At 31.9% G+C, this 24,205-nt stretch overlaps 1 non-coding gene across 1 annotated transcript; it reads right to left on the minus strand.

Annotated features, from left to right (window-relative positions):
- Positions 1-23,388: 23,388 nt before the first annotated feature.
- Positions 23,389-23,495, minus strand: LOC131180355 (small nucleolar RNA R71). The gene has a single exon (XR_009149131.1). It is a non-coding gene; the product is annotated as a small nucleolar RNA R71 (small nucleolar RNA).
- Between the last annotated feature and the right edge of the window lie 710 nt (positions 23,496-24,205).

The following is a 24,205-nucleotide window of genomic DNA, read 5'->3' on the forward strand; positions in this document are numbered from 1 at the left end:
GCTTCACTACCCAGATTAGGTGGTTAGAATTTGATTTTGCACCTTAAGGGTAAGTTTTTCTCTAAAACCCTAAAATTGTAAGTTTGGAAATTTTTGTTTCTTAATGGCTAATTAGGCATGTTGGCAATTAATTGGGACCAAAACTAAGTATTTTTGTAATAGTATAAAAAGTTTATATGTTGCATGAAACTTAAGGTTGAAAAATTTTAAAATTGCTAACCATGCTTCCTAAGGTGCATGTTGATGCATTTTTCTTTCGTCTTCCACTCAACAACTATATCTAGGAGGCATAGAAACTAAATTAGCAAAATAAAAAATGGAGATGGGATATGGATCCAATAGGATTCTGCTATTAAAATGGAGGCACTGAATTTTTTCAAAAAGGTATATCAAGACAAATAGGTAAGCCATTCTCCTCATATTCTCAATTTAATTCCTTTTATGGTGACAACTAAAATGAATGAAGTCCTTGACAAGAATGTGACTAAGAAGTTAAAGAATCTATGTTTAGTCTTGGTGCTTATAAAGTACCAGGACTAGATGGGTTCCAAGGGATTCTTTACCAAAAGTACTAGGATATTGTAAAAAAAAAAATGTAGTTAAAATGGTGAAGGATTATTGTCATTCAAGTGTTTTTCCTCCACACCTAAACACTGCTAGCATTGCTTTGAATCCCAACTATAGTAATCCTCAGCCTTTTGCTAATTTTCACTTTTTAGTTTATGTAATTTTGCTTATAAGATTATATCTAAGACTTTGGCCAACCGTTTGAAGCCACGGTTGTAGAAGATCATATCCATTCTCTAATTTGCTTTTGCATCCGGATAATAGAAGCATTCAAGACATCTTTGTTGCACACGAGACATTTAATAGCCTTAAAAATTGTAAAAGAGGTAAGTATGGAGCTATGACAATAAAAGTGGATATTCATAAAGCCTATGATAGTGTGAATTAGGCTTTCTTGTATTCTATAATTAGTGAAATGGGGTTTAATGCTCAATGTTGAATTTGATGTGTTGGTTAATTGGGAGTAGTATAGTTTATTCCATCCATCTAGAGGGATTCAATAAGGAGATCCCATCTCTGCTTATTTATTCATATTAATCTTTGATGCTTTAGCTTGTATGCTTGATTAGGCTCTTTGTAGGAATAAAATTTTGGGCTTCCAAATTAATCACCGTTGTCTAACTCTGACCCACCTGCTTTTTGCATTTGATACTATATTATTTGGGAGGGTTTCATTGGAGGAAGTAAGGAATTTAAAAGATACTCTGGATGCATTCAGTGTAGCTTCTGGACAACGAATCAATATTCATAAATCTGCTATTATGTTTACTTGTAATATCTCCAAGCTCTTCAGAGAAATATTGCCACCTTGTTGCAAATTTTTAATTCAGGTTCTTTGCCTAAATATTTGGGCTTGCCTATCTCTTGATGTATATCAAAGCAGCAGGCTTTATCTTTCCTAAAAGACTGTGCAGTAAGTAAGTTACAAAGGTGGAAGACAAAGTTTTTATCTTTGACAGGCGGTGAAATTCTAATAAAGGCAGTTGTCTAAGCTATAACATCCTATGTTATATCTTGGACAAGCTTCCATCAAGGTTTATTAGAGAGATTTAAAAGTTAGCAGCCTAATTTTGATGGAGGAATTTTTAAGATAAAGGCTAAAGTTCATTGGATGAGCAGGGATAGTTATCCTGGAATAAGGCGGAAGGGAATGGGGTTCAAAGACCTCAAATTGTTTAATATTGCTTTACTGGCAAAGCAGGTTGTAACACCCTCACTTTAGCTAGTCCGTCCATTCGACTATTCCGGTGATTAATATCGGTCTGGGCAGTCGAAATGTCTAGAACTATATGTAAACTAGAGTGAGGAGTTATAAATAATTCAAATAAGTATAAGAAAAAGTAAGAAAAAAAATTTAAGAAATGAAATACAACAAAGTTAAATGAGCTGGTACCTCGGTGATGGGTGACCCTAATGGGAAGTTGCTGTCTTCACAACTAGTAGCCCTAAACCCGAGGGAAATCCCGTGAAATAATTTCTGGGATGCCAGAGAAGAGTTATGGTGCCCTAGGTAGCATTAGAATGCCAAGAAAAGATTAGGAGAATTTTTAAGATCGGGATAGACAATTTTAGTCTGTTAAGTAAAACGAAGGGCATTTTAGTCATTTCGCCTTCAGAGATGATTTTTAACCAACTTTTTCGATTAAGTAAATAAATTATATGACATAAAATATGAATAAAAAGTGATGAAAATTAAATTGAAAATAAGTAGAAAAGAAAAGAAAAGAAAATGAATTAAAATGGGACTTATGACACATCACTATGATGTCATTAAAATGCCTCCACCCAATCATATTGTGATACATACTTATAAACCCAATTAAAAGAGATATGTAACACCCTAGGCAAATCCCACATCGGCAAAATACGGGAGAGATGCTGGGTTTATAAGTTGGTAGTTCGTAACCCCTAGTGACGCATTTTAAAATAGTGAGGGCTTCGGCCCAGAGCGGACAATATCACCAGTGGGCCAGGCCATTACATTTGTGGTATCAGAGCAGCTCCACGTGCAACCTTAGGCGATGGTGGGGCAAACCTCAGCAAGGACGCTGAGTCCCATAAGGGGGGTGGATTGTAACACCCTAGGCAAATCCCACATCGGCAAAACACGAGAGAGATGCTGAGTTTATAAGTTGGTGGTTCGTAACCCCTAGTGACGCGTTTTAAAACCGTGAAGGCTTCAGTTCAGAGCGGACAATATCACTAGTGGGCCGGGCCGTTACAAGATAAATGAGTTAAAAATTGGAAAAAGTCATCTTCTTCCCCCACCATTCTCCCGCTTAGCCCTCTCTTCTCCATTTTCCTCTCAAATTCTTTCATTTTCTTATCATAAAACACCATTTCAAGCTTCTAAATCATTACCTTCCTTCACAAAAATAGTTGGCAGCCTTGATAAACCTCCATAGCTAGCCATAAAACCCAAGGAAAGTGGGAAGAAAAGTGAAAGGAAAATCTGGTTGGCAGCCCCAAAGAGGTGAATCGAGTGTTGGGTTGATTGAAGGTTGCTTGGAGCTAGAAGAATAAGGTTAGTGCTAGAAATTCTCTTAGAATTTAAAGTTTATCCAAGTTGATTTAGGGTTTGCTAAAATTGGGAATTTTGTGTTGTGACTTGAATTTGATGATATTGAGATTGATTATTAACTATTAGAAGTTCTATGAATGTGAATTGAAGTTTGAAAGTTGGGTGGAATTGAAAATTGGGAGTGTTGTTCTTATGCAGGGAATTCTGGACCTATGAGTCCAGTGTGTTTAGATGAACATAAGTAGAGCTAGACAGCTCCAAATGATGTGAGACCAATTGAAGATGAAATTTAAGACCTAAAGCAACATTTTTCATGAAGAAACAATGCCCATAAACCAAGCACAAAATGACCAAAAATTGACTTGAATCTAGGTGACCATATGTTGGACCTGGAAAAATGACTATATGAACAGTAAATGTTCAAATGGCCATAACTCACTCTAGGAAGGTTAGAATGATCTAATTTTTAAACCATTAGAAATCTTCTCCTTAGGAGAACATTTCATATGAAGAACTCAGAGCCCAGTTCTGACCCTAGCCTAATCAAATTGTTAACCAAATTTAGTCTAACAAAACTGCCAAAACCAAACTGACCAGAAAATTCTGTACATTGACTAGCCTGACTAGTTTTGAAAAAAATATCATAACTTGGTTTGTAAAACTGCAAATGCAGTGAAACTAAAGCCAAAATTTCTATAAGTCCTAGAAATACAAATTTGGTATTTTGACCAAAACCCAGAACCTGATGGAACTTGAAGAGATTGCTAGGACAATGTAGCATTCCAAATCCTGAAATTTAACCAAATAGACACTTGACCCCATAATAGTATTTATATCATATCTCTCACTAGAAAACTCCAATTAAGATGAGCCAAATTGCTCTAGAAAACTAAGAATCAGGAATCCAACTTTGATTGAGGAACCTTCTTCAAATTTTGAGTCCAAGTACCATAAAATGGGAATAAAAGATGTTGACCTAAACCTGAAATCATGAAGGCACAAAGTTCAAGAGTCCAGGTTAGTTATTTGGCAATAATTCACTCTATATAACTAGAAAAATTATGATTCTTGAACTTAAGTGATCCTAAGACAGAAAGTAACAACTCATGTGAAGGATATTAGGTCTAAAAATGACTGTAGCATACCCAAATAATTAGAATAAATTAGACTCTAGAATCTACCTGGTTTTGGATCTAGAAAGAGTCAATGAACCAGTTATGGTATTTAGGCCATAACTTGAGCTACAAAACTCCAAATGGAGTTATTCAAAAAGGGAATTAAAGAAGACACATAAAGGAACAACTTTGGTGAAGAAACGTTTACCAAATTCTCACTGGAGCTTAGACCAATGGAACAGTAAATATAGAATACAAAAACTAAATTTTTGAAAATACTTTTAGGAGGCTTTGAATTACAATTGACAATTAATGCCAATAAATTTAGAACCCAAAATGTGGTATAATTATGTATCAAACATTTGTATACATATTATGTATAAAAAGTCAATAATTTGAGTGAATAGTAATGTGACACCCCTTACCCGTCTACATTGTAGTCAAGCAAGATATGTCACACAGTGTACCGGAACACTATACTTTGTCTCAATTATTTTTATCCTTAATTTATTTCTTTATGGTTATGAAGTGTAATTTGTGAAATTTGACTCATTTAAGTCATTTATTGAAATTGTAAATTCATTTGAGGTTCCGAAAATTTTATAGAAAATCCAGTAAAGTACCAGCTAAAAATGAATAAAACGGTTCTTTGGAACCTGTTAAAACACTTCCAATACATTTTCAAACGTTCTCAACTTCATTTATGTCAACATAATCTCAATATTTGTCAACCATTTCTTAAAATTTCTTCTATTTATCATTCATTCATTTCACATGATAATCATGTACAAATCATAAATACATACTCAATTTTTATTTATAAACACAAATTACAAATATTTGCATTAATATTAAAATATATTACATGAGTTTCAACTATACATGATAAAGTAAAAGTTTAATTATAAAATATAAATAGTATAAAATTCTAAAATGGGACCTAATGCACTGAAGTCTGTGAGGTGACACGGACACTATGCAGATCTGTATACAAGTCTCACCCAGTTTGTGGTCTGCTGGGCTCTCTAGCCAAATCTTCAGTACCTACGCGTTGCAAAAGCGACGCTCTAAACATAAAGCTTAGTGGTGCCAATAATACAAGAAAATATAATATACAAATAAAAGTAAAAATTTCCTAGTTATTTTGCTTATAAGAAATAAATAATTACTAACTTATTATTTAGTCGAAGGCTAATTATATCTTATGATATTAACTCTTTCTAGTATTTTCTTAATCGTTTTCTTGATGATTTTGAGCTTTTTTTTTATTGTAATCATTCTTGTTCTTTATCTGGATATTTAATTTCCTTACTTCCTTTAATAATCAATTCAATTACATTTATACTTTTCCATGCCCAAGTAACCTATACAAATTGACCGGACTGGATAAACATGTAAACTATGTCACACCTTACCCCTCTGTAAGGCATAATATGATCCCGTAGAATACCTAATGAACTACCGAACTTCTCCTACCGGTAACTCATTAAGTATCCTACAAGGGATTTTAAAACAATTTTCTTACTTTAAACAAGTGGTGGGCATTTACAAATAAGTATTTAAAACATATAATTAAGTTGAAAGCTAGTTGAAAATTTTGGCCCATTTTATTTTTTTCGCAAATTTTATAAAAATTTTGACAGAGTTCTGTCTGTATTTTGAACAACCAGTTCTTCAAATACTTGTAAAAAGCACTTCTAAAAATTTTTCTCAACAACTACTTCAATTTCACAATCAAACTCAATCAATTTCAATAATTCCACCATCATTTCAATCAATTTCTCAAGTTCAAAATTCAATAATCCTCAGAATACTAGCAATACATTTTATTTAAATTAAATAAAATAGTTCCACTCATATTTCATTAGAGACAAAATAATTTATATACATTCTTACAAAATTTACAACAAAAGAAATACAAACTAAACTTTATTACAAACTTCATACAAATTTTGTACAAGCTGCTCAAGACCCATTACATGTCCATACATTTATATGCAATACATACATCAAAAGAAATATTTACAATTAGGGCATAAATTATACCCGATAACTTCAAGCAGAATGATCTTTAATCCTCAGCAGCTCAGTCTGTTGCTCTTCTAGTCTCTGTATATGCGACAGCAATAAAAGTTATCGCTGAGTACTAGGACTCAGCGGTGCACAACATATTAAAATAATCTTTATGTAGAACTTAAATCACATTTATTAAAAATTTTGACTAAACATGAGCATTAAACACAAAACATGAATTATGAAATTTTAATGCAAACAAAGTTCATTTCGAAGTATCAAAACACGTTTCATAAAACCCATAGTTAGATCATGCCATTCGAAACAAATAGAATCTCAATAGCCAGAGGCTAAAGAGAAATCACATCACAAGGCTAGCTAGCTCAAATATATGGATATCCATTCACATCCTCTTCTACTGGCACACCTCAACACTTCTCCAGAGAAGCAATCAAAATTCAAAACTAATTACCCCCACTAGTCATGCTAGTGAGGTGTTCAAATATATGGTCATGACATTGTGGTTTCAAAACTTATCTTAACAATTTGCTAAATATTGTCATTTCAATATACATAATAACTTTCAACAATTTAAATCAAACATCATAAGAATTCCATAATTCCATATTTCAAATTATTCAAAACAGTATGCAAAAGATGATTATAAAAAATATACGTTGTGCACAAACCTCAAGCGAGTCGCCTCTTGGCCTTGACTCGGTTCCTCGGGTTCTTTCCCAGTATTCTTTTAAACTGAAATACACAATTTTACAGTGTTTTAGTACCATAACTTGGCATAAATCCAAAAATAAATTTAACTTCACTTTTACCTAGCTCTAACGTGCTAAACTCGACGTTCTTGAAATTTTGTGTTTCGGGTTACTATTCACTACACTATTCAAGTCAAATTGTTGACTTTCTAAGGCTTAATAGGTATGGGAACTCCAACTTCACCAACATACCATATTTTGGTCACTAAACTTGTTGGTTTTGGTCATTTTCTCAAAACTTAGGTCTTTTAGGCAAAATTGCCAAATTTTCAATTTTGGTGTCCCTAATTGTACTGTTTCATTTGTCAGTTTACTGTTGGAATTTGGCAAACCTTTCTTCACAGAAAATGTTCCTTATTGTCTTAAGTTTATTCTCCTTTTTGAATCACCCCAATTGGAGTTTTGTAGCTCAAGTTATAAGCAAATTATGTTTACTGTTCATGCTGCAGAATTTTATTCTGGCAGATTATTGATTCCAACTTTGTTCAGCAATTTGATCAAGTTAGGTCCATAATTTGGTCTAACTCTCTTCATATGAAATGTTCTACTATGCCTTAGGTTTCCATTGGTCCAAGAATCACCTAAATCAGAGTTTTCTAGAGAGAGTTATAGCCATTGAAACTTTACTGTTCATATGGCAATCTACAGTTCTGCAGATTCAGGTCACCAACTTTGCTCAGTAATTTGATTGGGTTAATGGCATAATTTGGGTTGGTGTTCTGCATAAAAGTTTTAGGTCTATATCTCATATAACCACTGGTAAAATTTCAGGTCATTTTGGCCTGCCTAGCTCGAGTTATGACCAAATGAATAAATACTGTTCATTTGGTCAGGTTGTGCAGGGCAGCCTGCGATTTCTCAACTTCGGTCACTTTGTTCACTAGGTTTTAGTCACTTTTTGGGCAGGCTTCCTAAATGAAAATTGTGTCATTTAGTGCCTATTTTCATCCCCAATTGGTCCCATATCCATTGGATTTGTAAAATTTCATTTTTGGTCCCTCAAAGGAAAATTTGGTTATACTGCCAGCACATGACCTTATCCAATCCGAATTGGCTTTTAATTCCAACACTTCTAACACACCTCATTTGGTCACAAATGACCATTTTTCACTTCACATTAGGTCAAAGACACCATTTACAAGTTTTTCACATTTTTTGTCTCTAAACCCTAATGTCCAAACCCTAATTCACTAACCTCATGCATTTACTTGATTCCATGCCTCTAACCATAGTCATTCAACTAACTAAGGTTTATATACCCAATTAAATCCATCAAACCATGAAAATATACTCCCATATACATGCTGGCTGAAAATCATTCATGGTCCCTCAACAAATTTTTATTTCATTTTAAGCATTTTTCTAAGTTAACTAAGTTATAAACACAAGTAATAAACTCATTTGCAACTTAAATCACTAACCTTTGTGTAGCAACTTCTAACTCTCCTTTTCTCCAATTTTCTTTCTTCTTTTCTTCTTTCTTTGATGACCAATCTTCTTCTCAAGTTGCCTAGACAAGCTTTAACTATGGTGGCTTACTTTTCTATGGTGAAATCTTATAATATGCAAGCTCAAAATTGAGCTTTAATGGAGGTTTTGGTGTGGGAGAGGGAGAGTGACGTTTTTGAAGAAGACTTTTGTGTTTTATTTTTTTTTTCTTTTCTTTTATGTCTTAAGAAGACCAAAAATCAATTTAAGTAAATTTATTAATTATATTCTTTATGGCATCATGCATGATGTCATGCACGATGTCATCTCCCTACACCTTTTTCATTTTCTCTTTTTTTTTTTTTCTATTAGTTCTTTAATTTAATTCTCGATTATGAAATTTTCTTTTCTCCGATTTTATTTGACAGTTAGGTCAGGAGTCAGCTCTCGGGGTCAATTGACCAAATTGCCCCTCGTCGATTCATCCCGATTTGCAATTAATTCCATATTTCTTCTGGCTCCCTAACCTAATTATTTGACTGGTTTAACAGATCTTTTTCGTGATTTTCTCTTTTCCACTGTGTTTATAAGGGTCCTAAGGACCGCAACGTCACTTTTTACGGTTCGAAATTTGAGTTTAAATTGACTTCGCAGTCGTTCCCGAGAAGGTCACCCATCGCTGTGACTCTCGGCTCGTTTAACTTCTTATGTTCTATTTTTCTTGTTTATACTTAACTAATTGGACATTACTAATTATTTGTGTTTATGGTTTATCTAGTTGTCTTAAGTGTGGTTCTAATCCCCTTAATTGTCCAGACTGACTCTGGTCACTAGAACAGTGAAATCTACCAGGCTATGCAAACGGGGGCGTTACAAACTAGCACTGGGTACTAGGTACCTCGGGCCGTCACACCATCGGTCACAATATGTCTCCCGGTGTGTAGATAGAATGGCTAATAAGCCATAAAAGCAATAAGGCATAAAGCCAAGTATAAGATCATAATCAGTATAGCCATAGGCTATCATATCACAGAATGGCATGAAGCCATACCCAAAACTGCTATCAGAACCCTATTGGCATGCCAACCTATCCAAACCAATCACACTAGGCCTACTAGGGCATATTACAAAGTTATTTCTTGAATATTTGTACTTAACATGTAACACCCCCGGTTGCATAGCCTGGTAGATTTCACTGTTCCGGTGACCAGTGTCGGTCCGGACAATTAAGGGGATTAGGACCACACTTAAGACAACTTAAGAAGCCATAAACACAAATAATTAGTAATGTTTAATTAGTTGACTATAAATAAGAAAAACAGAACATAAGAAGTTAAACGAGCCGAGAGTCACAGCGATGAGTGACCTCCTCGGGAATGACTGCGAAGTCATTTTAAACTCAAATTTCGAACCGTAAAAATGACGCTGCGGTCCTTAGGACCCTTATGAACACAGTGGAAAAAAGAAAATCACGAAAAAGAACTGTTAAGCCAGTCAAATAATTAGGTCAGGGAGCCGGAAGAAATATGGAATTATTTGCAAACCGAGATGAACCGGCGAGGGGCAATTTGGTCAATTGACCCCGAGAGCTGACTCCTGACCTAACTGTCAAATAAAATCGGAGAAAAGAAAATTTCAGAATTGAGAATTAAATTAAAGAACTAAAAAAAAATTAAAAAAAAAAAAAAAGAGATGAAAATGAAAAAGTCAAAAGTTATGACATCATGGATGATACCATAACTAAATTAATAAATTGAATTATTTAATTGGGATTTTTTTTGTGGTCTTCCATAAATTAAGTTAGATAAAGGAAAAGAAAAAAAAAAAAGAGAAAAAGTCATCTTCCTCACCCTTGTGCCGCCCCATCTCTCCCTTTCATTCTCACTCACTTGTTCCACCATTTTTAAGGACTAGAAAGCTTGAATTTCCTTACTTACTTCCATAAATTCAAAAAGTCCCAACATTAAAAAAATTCTCTTTACATGTTGAGGAAGCATTAGAGAGTAAAAAGAAGAAGAAACACTTGAAGGAAGTAAAGCCTAGAAACCCTCCAAGCAAGGTTAGTGTTTATCCCTTAAAATTTTCTTTATATTAATGATTAACTATTTGTATTAAGTTGGAATTTGATGAAAGTTAAAATAAAATGTTAAGATAAGGGATCATAAAGATTTCAGCCAACATGGGTATGAGGGTATTGTTTCATGGTTTGATTGACTTAAATGAGTATATGAACGTTAAGTAGTTGAGTTATTATGGTTTAAGGCTTTGAAAGTAGTTAAACACAATGAATTAGTGAGATTAGGGTTTGAATGTTAGGGTTAGTGAACCAAAATTTGGAGAAATGCATAAATGGCATGTTTGACCTATTGTGAAGAGAAATAATGGTCAATTATGACCAAATGGATTGTGTGGGAATGTTAGGAAATTAAACCAAATTCGTAGGTTAATGGTCATGCTGCTGGTAGCATGACCAAACCCACTTTGAAGGACCAAAACTCAAATTTTACAAGTCCAATTGATATGCCACCAATTGGAGATGAAAATAGACATAAAAGAGCACAATTTTCATTAAGGAACCATGGCCAAAAACTGACCAAAACTTGGTGAAACAATTGACCAAAGTGAAATGATAGCAGGCTGCCATCGATTAAATCGACCAAATGAACAGTAACTGTTCATTTGGTCATAACTCGAGTTAGACAGGTCAAATTGACCTGAAATTTGGCCAGGGGTTAGAGGGCATATAGGCCTAAAACTTTCATGAAGAACATCACCCCAAATTATGCCATTAACCCATTCAAATAATTGAGCAAAGTTGAGTTACCAAACCTGCAACTCTGCAGATTTTTAGTTGAACAGTAATGTTTGGATGGCTATAACTTTCTCTAGAAAATTCGGATTTAGGCGATTCTTGAACCGATGGAAACCTAAGACATAGTAGAACATTTAATATGAAGAAACTCAGACCAAATTATGAAATTAACTTAATCAAATTACTGACCAAATTTGGATCAAAATCTGCCAGAACCCAAAATACTAGTATGAACAGTACACGTGAACAGTAAACTAATTTTGGCCATAACTTGAGCTACGAAACTCCGATTGAGGTGATCCAAAAATGAGAATACACTTAAGACAATAAGGAACATTTTCTATGAAGGAAGTTTTGTCAAATTCTAACAGTAGACCGACCAATGAAACAGTGCAACTTCGGAGCACCAAAACCGAAAATTGGCAATTTTGCCAAAATGACCTAAGCTTTGAGAAAATGACCAAAACCAGCAAGTTTAGTGACCAAAATGTGGTATTTGGGTGAAGTTGGAGTTCCCATACCTATTAAGTCTTAGAAAGTCAACTATTTGACTTGAATAGTGTCACACCCTACCCCTCTGTAAGGCATAACATGCTCCCGTAGTATACCTAATGAATTACCAACTCCGTCTACTGATAACCCATTAAATACACTACAAGGGATTTTAAAAACTTTCTTTCTTTTTTTTTTTATGTGGTGCACACTATTTAGGTGTTAAAAAAAACTTTGAATTGAAATGAAAACAACTAAACTTTTTGATTTTTTTTGGAATTTAAAAAAAAAATTTTGTTTTTTTTTTTTTTTTTTTTAATTTTATGCTTGAAAAAAAAAAAAAAAAAATATATATATCCAATAAAACCAAATCCCAACATTTTTTTACATTAACAATTTAGCAATTCAAATCATTAATTTTTTTTTTTTGAGATAAATAAATAATATTACAATTTATAAAAGCAAAAAAAAAACAACAAAATATTATTTAAATATTTTACAAACACAATTTACAAAAACAACAAAAAAAAAACAAAAAAATACACACATATATATTACACAACAGTAAATAAAAAAAAAAATATGGTAAATATACCATATCGTATACTATATTTATTTTCACTAGATGTACCTAGCTCTTAGTCCCTATCTCTCTCTCTCATCTCTCTATAAAAGCTCTAATCATCAACAAACACAAAATCTTTAAAATACACAATAAATCAAAAAAATTAAATCAATATAAATAATTCAAAAATCAAGTAAATAAAAAAAAAAAAAAAAATTAAAAATAAATTAAAAAAAATAATTTTTAATAATATTTAATAATATCACAATAATTTTCAATAATCAATAAGATAATCATCTAATTCATAAAATTGTCAATAAATATCAAAATTAATAAATCAATATATCACAATACATAATAATATACAATACATAAATAATACATAAATAAGATGAAATTCTATATAACACACAATTTTTTGACAATATTTTTTTCATATATGCCATATGTTGTACATCAATTCAATGACAGACATGCTCAAGATATGCTCAAAATCATAATCGGAATAAATGAGATAGAACTCATCCTCACTCACATAATCACAGACAAGAATAAGGAGAGGAGGAAGATAATCATAATACTCACCCATATAACAAGGGAGAGGAAAAACAAACAGAGGATGGAGGAGGAACATAATGGAACAGTCATGCACATGTGTGTCAATGTCATGAAAAAAAAAATAAAATTTTTTTCAAAAATTCAATTCAAATAAAAATATTTCCAAAATAAAATTTCAAATCAATAATTCAATTCAAATTAATTATTTCAATTTCAATTTCTATCAAAAAATTCATTTCAAAAATTTTTTTAATATCAAATAAAAAATTCACAATTTTTTATCAAATACAATTTCAAAACAATTTTCACAATTTTCACAAATGATATGCAAAACAACAATATTATTTTATAAAAATGAATATAAATAAATAAAATTATTTAAAACAAATAAAAAATAAAAAATAAAAAACATATAAAAAAAAAAAAATATAAATAAATAATAAAATAATAAATTATAATAAAATTTTAAATAAAAATTATTTTAAAAAATTTCAAGTATTATTTGTCTTTCCTTTTGCTTTGATTTTTCTTTGTCTTTGTTTCTTTTTTTTTGGTTCTCTTTTTCTTTATTTGAAAATTTTGAGTGAATGGTTTAAATGATGTTCTGCTTCGATGTCAATTAAATCAAATAATATACTCACATATTAATTTAATATAAATACTTAATCATATTTTTAATAAATTAAGTGATAAAGGTTTTTTTTATTTTTATTAATTAGTTTTTTTATTTTTTTTAGTTATTTTTTTTTTTAATTTTTTTTTTTTTTGGTTTGTTTTTTTTTGCTTTTTTTTTTTTTTGGATTTCCTTTTTCCTTTTTCGATCTTCTAGTTCCTCTTTTTTTCTATCTCTCGGTGTCTAACTACAAACTTCTAAATCTTCGGTCAATGATAGGTCAACTAAATTTTGCAGGTCATATTGCAGGTCATCAATTCAATTAGCAATATTAAAGGTCAAATTTCAAGTCAAGGTTTTGCTGGTCAATTTAGGTCAAATTGGTCAATTTTTGGTGGTTTTTGGTTTTTTCTGGTTTTGGGTGTTGTTTTTGTTGTTGTTGTTCATTTTGCTAATTTTTGGTCTTCACTTGTGCTGGTGTCTTCACTTTTCTTATTGGTTGGGGTCTTTCTCATGGCTTCTAAATTCTTGTTTTCATGGAATTCTGGGTTTTTTGAGTGATGGCCCTTGATTTTTTTGCTTGCCAATTGATCATTTCATGGGTCCTAAATTTGCATGAATTTTTGGTGGTCAAATTTTTAGGTTTTTTGTTTTCAATTTTTTTTCAATTTCTTCTGAGTTTTTACACATTTGGTTTATAGCAATTGATTACACCAATTCACATTTGCACCACAACAACCAAACACAAAATACACACACTTCACAACAACAACACTCAAAACACACCCAACATTCAAACACACTTACCAACCACATTCACTCACACACATTTACATTACATACCATTCAACATTATTACATATTTTTTTTTTAATTCACACATTACATTTACAATTTCACTATACATTCACCATCAATCATACACAACAACAACAATTCTACAACACACACACATTTACAAACACAACACAAACATACTTTACATTACATACACAACTTAATTTATAAATACACAATTACAATCAATACACCAACAACAATCACAACAACTCACACAAATCAACACATACAATCAACACACAAATTTCATCAAACACACATATATCATCAATATAACAAACCATATCATATACATATATTTCACTCATATACTAAATATATATGCACAACATTCAAATTCAACAATTAAATCATCAATTACAACAACAAAAAACAACAAAAAACAATAAAAATAAACAAAAACAAAAACAACCCAAATACAAAATGAAAACAACAATAAATAATCATAAAAAACATACATATAAATTAAAAAAAAAAATTAAAAAAACAAAAACTTTATGAACTAAAATTCTCAAAAAATTAAAATTTTGCTTTTTATTCCTTAAATTGGTTTAATTAAATTGTAAAAAATTGAATTCTTAATTTTCCTGGTGGTGAAATGGGAAAGAATTGGTTGGATGGAGTGGATGGAGTATGTGGATGAGGCTTGGGATGGAGTTGGGATTTCTTCATTTCTATTTCATGAGAGAAGATGGAGAATTTGATGATTTATGATGGTCATTGATATGATTAAGAATTAATTCATAAATTATAATATCAATTATAAATAAAATTAATAAAATAAATTTAAAACTTAACTTTCCCATAATCCACATTTAACCCATTATTCCCATATTTATTTTTTTAATATTTTATTTTTTTTTTTTTTTTTTTTTTTTATTAATTTTATTTTTTTTTAATTTTATTTTAGGTTTTATTTTTCATTTTTATTTATTTTTTAATTTATTTTAATGTTTCGATTTTTTTTTCGATTTTTCTTTTTGATTTTTTTTTTTTTTTTTTTTTTCTTTTTTTTTTATTTCTTTTTTTTTTTTTTTTTTTTTTTTTTTTTTTTTATTTATTTTTCATTTTTTTTTTAATATTTATTTTTTTTTGTCCTTTCCTGTTTTTCCCACCTCCCAATTTCAGTTCTTTCAGGGTTCGTCTGTGTTCCCCGGTCACTCACCTTTCTTTTTCATTTTTTTCTTTTCTTTTCTTTTATTTTTTTTTTTTTCCTTTTTTTTTTTTTTTTTTTTTTTTTTTTTTTTTTTTTTTTTTTTTTTTTTTTCTTTTTTTTTTTTCTTTTTTCTCTCTCACTCTATTTGGTGTTCAGTTCTAGGCATCCACCATGATAGGACAAGTAGACAACAGTCACAGAACAGTTGAATAGTAACCCAAAACACAAAATTTAAAGAACGTCGAATTTAGCACGTTAGAGCTAGATAATTGTGAAGCTAAATTTATTTTGCATCTGTGTTAAGTTCTAGTACTGAAACATTGTAAAATTGTGTGTTTCAGTTGAAAAGAATATCGGGAAGGAACCCGAGGAACCGAGTCGAGGCTAAGGGACGACTCGTTTGAGGTTTGTGCACAACATCACTATGCTTTAAAATGTGTTGATAAAGTGAATGAAATATGTATTTTACATTTGCTTTGACTTATTGAGAATTTATTTGTGACAATAGTTATGATGTTTTGACTTAAATTGTTGGAAGTTATTGTGTATATTTGAAATGACAATGTTTAGCAAATTGTTAAGATAAGTTTTGAAACCACAGTGTCATGACCATATATTTGAACACCTCACTAGCACGACTAGTGGGGGTTATTAGTTTCGAATTTTGATTCCTTCTCTGGAGAAGTGTTGAGGTGTGCCAGTAGAAGAGGATGTGAATGGATATCCATATATTTGAGCTAGCTAGCCTTGTGATGTGATTTCTCTTTAGCCTCTGGCTATTGAGATTCATGTGATTTCTCTTTAGCCTCTGGCTATTGAGATTCTATTTGTTTCGAATGGCATGATCTAACTGTGGGTTTTATGAAATGTGTTTTGATACTTTGAAATGAACTTGGTTTGCATTAAAATCTCATAATTTATGTTTTGTGTTTAATGCTCATGTTTAGTCAAATTTTTGAATAAATAAGATTTAAGTTTTGCATAAAGATTATTTTAGTATGTTGTGTACCACTGAGTCCTAGTACTCAGCGATAGCTTCTATTGCTGTCGCAGATACAGAGACTAGAGGAGCAGCAGACTGAGTTGCTGAGGATTGAGGATCATTCTGCTTTGAAGCTATTGGGTATAATTTATACCCCGATGATAAATATTTATTTTGATGTATGTAATGCACAGAAATGTATGGACATGTGAAGATGGGTTTTGAGCAGCTTGTACAAAATCTGTATAAAATTTGTAATAAATTTTAGTTTGGATTTTCTTAATGTAAATTTTTGTATGATGAATACATAAATTGTTTATCTTTAAAGAAATATGAATGTATGAAATTGATTGACTGTACCTTGAGGACTATTGAATTTTGAACTTGAGAAATTTATTGAAATGATTGTGAAATTGATTGAGTTTGATTGTGAAACCGAAGTAGTGGTTGAGGAAAACTTTTAGAAGTGCTTTTTACAGGTATTTGAAGAACGGTTTTCTCAAAATACAGAGGAAACTCTGTCAAAATTTTTATAGAATTTGAGGAAAACTAAAATGGACCAAAAATATTAACTAGTTTTAATTTTAACTAAATGTTTTAAATGCATATTAGACAATGCTCACCACTTAACAAAAGTAAGAAAATTGATTTAAAATCCTTTGTAGGGTACTTAATGAGTTATCGGTAGGTGAAGTTCGGTAATTCATTAGGTATTCTACGGGATCATGTTATGCCTTACAGAGGGGTAAGGTGTGACATAACATATAAAGTTACTATTCATTTAGTCATTTAAGTCAAAATATTGACTTTCCCATATATAATAGTTACATGAGTTTTAATCACATAGATTTACCACATTTTGATTCCCAAAAGTGTTGGCATTAGTTGCCAATTCATACTTCTAACCAATGGAAAATAAATCAAAATTTCAGTTTTTGGGTACTAGAGTTCACTGTTTCGTTGGGCCATTCTACAATGAGAATTTGGCCAAGTATTCTGAATCAAAGTTGTTCTTTGTTGTGTCTAGTTATATTTCCCTTTTTGAATCACCCCATTTGGAGTTTTCTAGCTCAAGTTATGGCTATTATACCATAACTGGTCGGATTGCCTTTACCCAGAATTTCTGGGCAATTTTTTGTTCTGCCAGGTTTGGTAGTCCAACTTTGGCTAGCAATTTCATTTTATTAGGTTCAGAATTTGAGTTTGCTAAATTGTCTAACCTTTCTATTGATATAAAATTTAGGTCAATTGGATATTTCTACTCTGAGTTATGGCCAAATGAACAAACACTATTCATTTGGTCACTTTTACCAGGTCCAAAATTGGTTATCCGAATTTAGCCAATTTTTAGGTCATCCTAAGCTTATTTTCTGGGCAAGGTTTCTTCATCAAAGTTGTGCTATTATGTCTCTAATTTCACCTCCAATTGACCTTGCACCAATTGGAGCTACACAATTTCAGATAAGGCTCTCCAAACAAACTGGACTCCAAGGGTCTAGATTCACAACCACAGGGCAGTCCACAATTTCCTAATCCAATATCACAACTCACTTCATTTTATGTTCAAAACTTACCAAATGGTCACTAATTGACCAATTAAATATTCATTGACCATTACATGAGAAAAACTCTAATTTTGCTCAAAACCCTAAATCCCAAATTTTACAACTTTCACCATACATAAATAATTGAGTTCTCATCACTTTGTTCTCATCAAGGGCAGCTACTATACTAATTTAATTCAAAGAAAAGCATCAAAACCTAGCAATTCCTTGGCTACTGAAAATTGGGAGTTACTCTAGTATGCAGAATTTTCTTCTTTTTTCCACAATTTCTAGTTAAATTAGTGTCCTAACATGCTTATAAGAATAAAGAGAGAGAGAGATAGCACTAACCTTATGTAAAGACTTTTCCCAACACTCCAAAGTTCACTTTCCTTGGTTTTCTTGGCTGCCAAACACCTACCCAAGTGGTGTAGATAAATTTTTATGAAGATATCTTAGGGTTTGGTGGAGAGAAATCAAGGTTTTGGAAGGGAAAAATGAAAGAAATTTTTAATGGATGGGAGAAGTTCGGCAGCTTATGGAGAAAATGAAGTAGAATTTGTTTTCATTTTGGTCTCATTTTATCTCTTTTTAATTGGCTTGTTAAGTTGTGATTGGTGGAGACCTAACTAATGACATCATGTGATGTCATAATTTGAGTTTTATTTTATTTTATTTTCTTTTCTTTTCTACTCATTTTCAATTCAAGTTTTAGCAATATTCATTCACATTTTATGTCATAATAATTATTTAATTAACTAGACAAGTCAGCCAAAAATCATTTCTGAAGACGAAATGACCAAAATGCCCTCCGTTTGGCTTATTGAGCCAAAATCGTCTGTACCGATCGAAAAATTTTTCTAAGCTTTTTCTTGGCATTCTAATGCCATCGAAACCACGATGACTCTTCTCTGGAGTCCCAAAAATTATTTCATGGAATTTTCCTTGGGTTTAGGGCTACTAACTGTTTTTACAGCAACTTCCTGTTAGGGTCACCCATCATCGGGGCACCGGCTCATTTAACTTTATTGTATTTCATTTCTAAAATTTTTCTAAATTTTTCCTTACCATTATTCAGTCTATTGATGACTCCTCACTTTGGTCTAAATATAGTTCCAGTCATTCTAGCTGTTCGGACAGACATTAGTCACCGGAACAGTCAAATGTACGGACTAACTAAAGTGAGGGTATTACAAGTAATGTGTGAATAGTAACCCCAAAGTCATAAGAAACAATAATAGAAATAAATACTTTGCATAATTAATGGCATATGAGAAACAAGAAGAATGTTTTGAGTATAATGGTTTATGAAAACCATTGTTGTGAATTGTGATGAATATGAGTGATATAATGAATATAAAAATTATGATAAATGCATAATTTATGTAGAATTTTATTTTAGAAATTTATACTTCTGCTAGTAATAAAAATTAAAACGTTATAAATTATAATTGGAACATATAATGAAATAATGATACTTATGAACTCTTAATGGTACTAATGTGCCCATGTATTGCTTAGACACGTGTGTCAGATTGGATAGATTGGTATGCCAATAGGGTATTATTTTAGCAGTACTGCGTAAGGCTTTTTGCCTGCATTCATGGCTTTATGCCTGTATTCATGGATTTATGTCGGCATTCATAGCTTTTATGCCCGATTACTTGTTATCATGTCTTTTAGCCATACTAATATGTCATCATAGCTTTTTAGCCATACTGATTGCATACGTCTTTGACATACTGAGCTTACATGTCCCATGGTATGACGGCCCAAGGCACTGCGATGTCCAGTGCCAATGATCCGTTATCCAATTTAGTCAGCCTATCATAGGTTACTTGAGCATTGAAATTTATTGAAATAAGTTAAGAATACTAGCAATTAAAAATATTAGAAATTTAATAAACGGGTAAGAAGAATGAAAATAAATTAAATTAGTTATTTAACAGAAAGAATTGAAGTGACTCTGAGACCCTTAGTTATTATGAAATAATCAAAGATAACCTAGAAAGTATTGAATTAAATGATACAAAAGATTAGTAATAGAATTATAATTTAAATAAATGTTACAATGAACTATGTTTTATTTCCATTCGTATTTTGTATATTATTTTCTTTATTATATTATTACACCACTAAGCAGCAATGCTTAGCGCAATAGATTGTTTCCTTCGCACAGGTACTGAAGTTAAAATTCTGTGGATAATTGACTGGGATTTTTGGAGTCCAGATCTGCACAAGTGTCTGAAGTATTCAAGGTTGTCACCTCCTCAGCAATGCATGTAGATAGGGCCCATATAGATCATATCATGTAATTTGTGAATTATAATTATTTATTATATTATAATGAAACTTAGGAAATTGTATGTAATATGCAGCTGATGTAAATTATGAATTTATGTAATTAGTTTGCAAATTATGTAAACTAATGAAATTGAGAATTTCGATATACATAATAAGCATGAATGAATTTGTACAAATGAGTATGGATTTGAATTACATAATGATTTTCGAAATGTAATATGAGTATGGATGATTTATTATATGGAAAATATTGTTGAGATTTTTAAGCAGGTGAATAGTGAAATATGCCAAATGGTAATAGAAACAGGGGAAACTCCGCTGGTTTCTCCATAGAAAAATAATTGATATTAAAATATAACGAGAGAAAATTATTAAAGGAATAAAGTAAGATAAGATAGGGTGCTCCGGCACTGAGTGTGACATATCTTGCTCGGTTATACTGTACACGGGTGAGGGGTGTCACACAAGCATGGAGATTGATGAGTAATCCTCAAGCTATTTGGGCTAAGGTGATGAAAGGAATCTACTTCTTATACTCTTTCTTGATGCTTATTGTGGGAATCATAGTTTTTAAGGTTGGAATAGCATTTTGGAAGGAAGAAAGGCTCTTAGGGAAGGGCTTATATGGTATATATCTGGACCTTCGTATGTTAATGTATAAAGTGAACAGTGGATTCCTACATTAACTATTTTCAAGATTTCTTCTCCTCAGCCACCTGACAATCCTATAGTATGCATTGCTAATCTCATGGATATCCTGATGTATACATTTTGCATAGTCATTTAGATCTAATTTCATAGCCATTTTATTCTATTATTAGTTATTTTTAGCTAATTTCATTAGTAAATTAGTTAGTTTTTCATAATTGTCGATTTTGGATTAATTTGTAATTTTTACTTTGTTTTGTAGGAAAAATTGTGTTTTTGAAGGACTGAAGAGAAATTTTGCCATTGAAGAGTGACTTCTACAGCCAAAGATGTCAAAAACAAGTTTTCAAGCTGAAATATGCATTGACCAAATTGTGCATAACTTGCCGCATAAGCTATGCAGATCTGCATAAGGAGAAAAATCACTGTACCAAAACCAGCCGAAATGTGCATAAGGAGATCGCATAGCTTATGCACATTCACGCCTCCTTATGCACTCACGGAATTGTGCATAACCTATGCACCAAGTCATGCGCTTCGCATAAGTGAACTGTAACCAGCTGAATCGCATAAGGGACTGCATAACTTATGCAGTCCACTTATGCAGTCCCATAAAGAGTTCATTAATGAGCTGGCAGAAGATTCCCTCAGATAATTCCTCCTAGAACACACCATTTTAGGGCTCCATGTCAGAAAATGCTATAAATAGTCTCATTTCCCATTTTAGAAAGGGGGGAGACAAGGAGCAAAAAAGGAAAGGAGAGGAGAGCCAGAATTTGAAGAGTCACTTTCACCTTCCACACCATTTTCAACCAAGATTTGCAGATTTCTTTCTTTCCTTTACATTTTTCTATATTTCTAGTGTTTAATTTCTTATTTCTTAGCTTAGATTAAAGCTTTATTTCCATTTAAACTCAATATATCTTGTAAGCATTATGGATAGTGAGTAGTTTTACCTTTGATTCTGGAGTAAGGGATGTAATATTTGAGATATTTTATGAAATTTTGATTGGGTAATCCATATTTTGTGGTCTTAATGAGTTTTATTCATTTCTTGTGTGCTTAATGACATGCTTAGTATAGGATCCCATTAAGTAATGTTCTTAATCCATGGTTGAAGCACCGAAAGGAGAAGGCCTTGTGATAGATAATCAAGGAATTGGACTTAATTAACTTAGATCTAGAAATAGACTAAGGATTAAGAGGATTCACAGATTAATTAAAGAACTTAATGGGTCTTAATTAATTCTAACTCCACGAAAGTAGGATTAGATTGATTAAGGCACTCTTTGTCTCACTCGAAAGGGAAATCAAAGGATTTAAGAATTAATCTCCTTAAAACCATAAGTTTCATAAGATTGGATAACCAATTTAAAATCACAAAATAGCTCGAATATGAAATCCCGAACTCCGGAATCGCCTTTTTATCATTGCTAATTTTCAATTGAATTTAATTGCTTGCCATTTTAGAATCTTGCCATATTTGAACTTGCTTATTTCAATTTGATGCAATTTTAGTTTAATTAATATATTGATGAATATAATATTAATTTTGCACATATAGATTTCACATTCTCAATACCCATCAATTCATTACTTTAATTTCAAAAATACTTCGATTTAGTCAACTTTTATATAAAAAATTCAATCATTAACTCAACTCCTCGTGGGAATGATATCTTTACTGTATTACTTGTACGAACCGTGCACTTGCGGTTGGGCCACATCAAGTTTTTGGCGCCGTTGCCGGGGAGTTGTTTGTTTAAGATTGAATTCTTGATTATTTTAGTTGTTTATAGTTTTATCTTTGTTATCTTTTCATTTTGTGTTTGTTTGTTCTTTTTCAGGTACTTTTAATCTTTTATGAGAAGAGCTAGAAGCACAAGTGATACATCCTTATTGTTCAATCCTGAAATTGAGAAATTTTGTAAAGCAAACAAGAAAGAAACCAGAAAAAGAAAAGAAGCTTTGAGAGAAATCGAAATTGAAGCAGACATGGCTGATGAAAGAATTAGAATCGGTGGTAATGCTGGAAATGGTCAAAACAATGAAAATGAAGCCCAAGGGGAAGAAGTTGTTAATGCAAATGTGCCTAGGGGAAGTATGATGGATCATGCTTTTCCACATTTTGATGACTTGAGAGAGAGCATAGCAAGACCAAGAATTGATGCAAATAGCTACAAGATGGATTTTGGAGTTCTTCAAATGATTCAAAATTCTCAATTTGGAGGACATCCTTCTGAAAATCCATACACACACCTGAAGAAGTTTGCTATGATCTGTGACATGCAAAAACAACCTGGAGTGTCTGATGATGCAGCAAGATTGAAGCTATTCCCATTCTCTTTGAAAGATAGAGCATTGGATTGGCTTGACTCTTTACCTCACAACTCCATTACAAATTGGGAGCAACTCACTGATGCATTTCTTGCACAATATTTTCCACCTGGAAAAACTCAAGAATTGAGGAATCAAATGACAGCTTTCAGACCAAGAGAGGATGAAACTCTTTATGAATCATGGATGAGATGGAAGGAATTAGAGAGACTATGCCCACATCATGCCATTCCGAAATGGATGATAAACCAGAATTTTTACACAAATGTCACTCCTGCAATTAGAGGAATTATTGATGCTCAAACAGGAGGAGAATTTATTATGAAGCATGAAGATGAAGCTTATGAGCTATTGGAGAAAATTGCAAAGAATACTCATCTTTGGAGTAGTCCAAGAGGACTAGCTCCAACTCAGAAAAGGCAAGCTGCTGGAATGTATGATCTTGATCCATTCAATATGATTAATGCAAAGTTTGATGCACTTACTAATGTTTTGGCTAAGAAGATGGAAGACTTGAGTATGTTGGTTAGTTCAACATCATCATCTGGAAGTTCACAACAAGTGGCTTATGCAGAGGAAACTACCAGCTGTGGAGTAGATTATGGAGAACAAGCAGCATATGTTGGTAATTATGGAAACAAACATATGGGGAATTCTTATTCTCAAACTTATAATCCAAATTGGAGGAATCATCCCAACTTTTCATGGGGAAATCAGCAAAGTCAAGTTCCAAATAAGAATTTTCAACCACAATACAAGAACAAGGAGTTCCATATCAAGAAAATAGGCAACCATTGCCTAATTTTCAAGAGAAAAATATGAATCCTCCACCAAAACAAAGAAGAACAAAATTCCACCATCAAGCTTTATTGCAACAAATTCTTGCTAACGTATATAAGCATTATGAGGAGATGAGAGAGATGAAAGCAAGGCTAGAACA

Source organism: Hevea brasiliensis, chromosome 5 (genome assembly GCF_030052815.1).
Source record: "Hevea brasiliensis isolate MT/VB/25A 57/8 chromosome 5, ASM3005281v1, whole genome shotgun sequence".
NCBI classification, from domain to species: domain Eukaryota; kingdom Viridiplantae; phylum Streptophyta; class Magnoliopsida; order Malpighiales; family Euphorbiaceae; genus Hevea; species Hevea brasiliensis.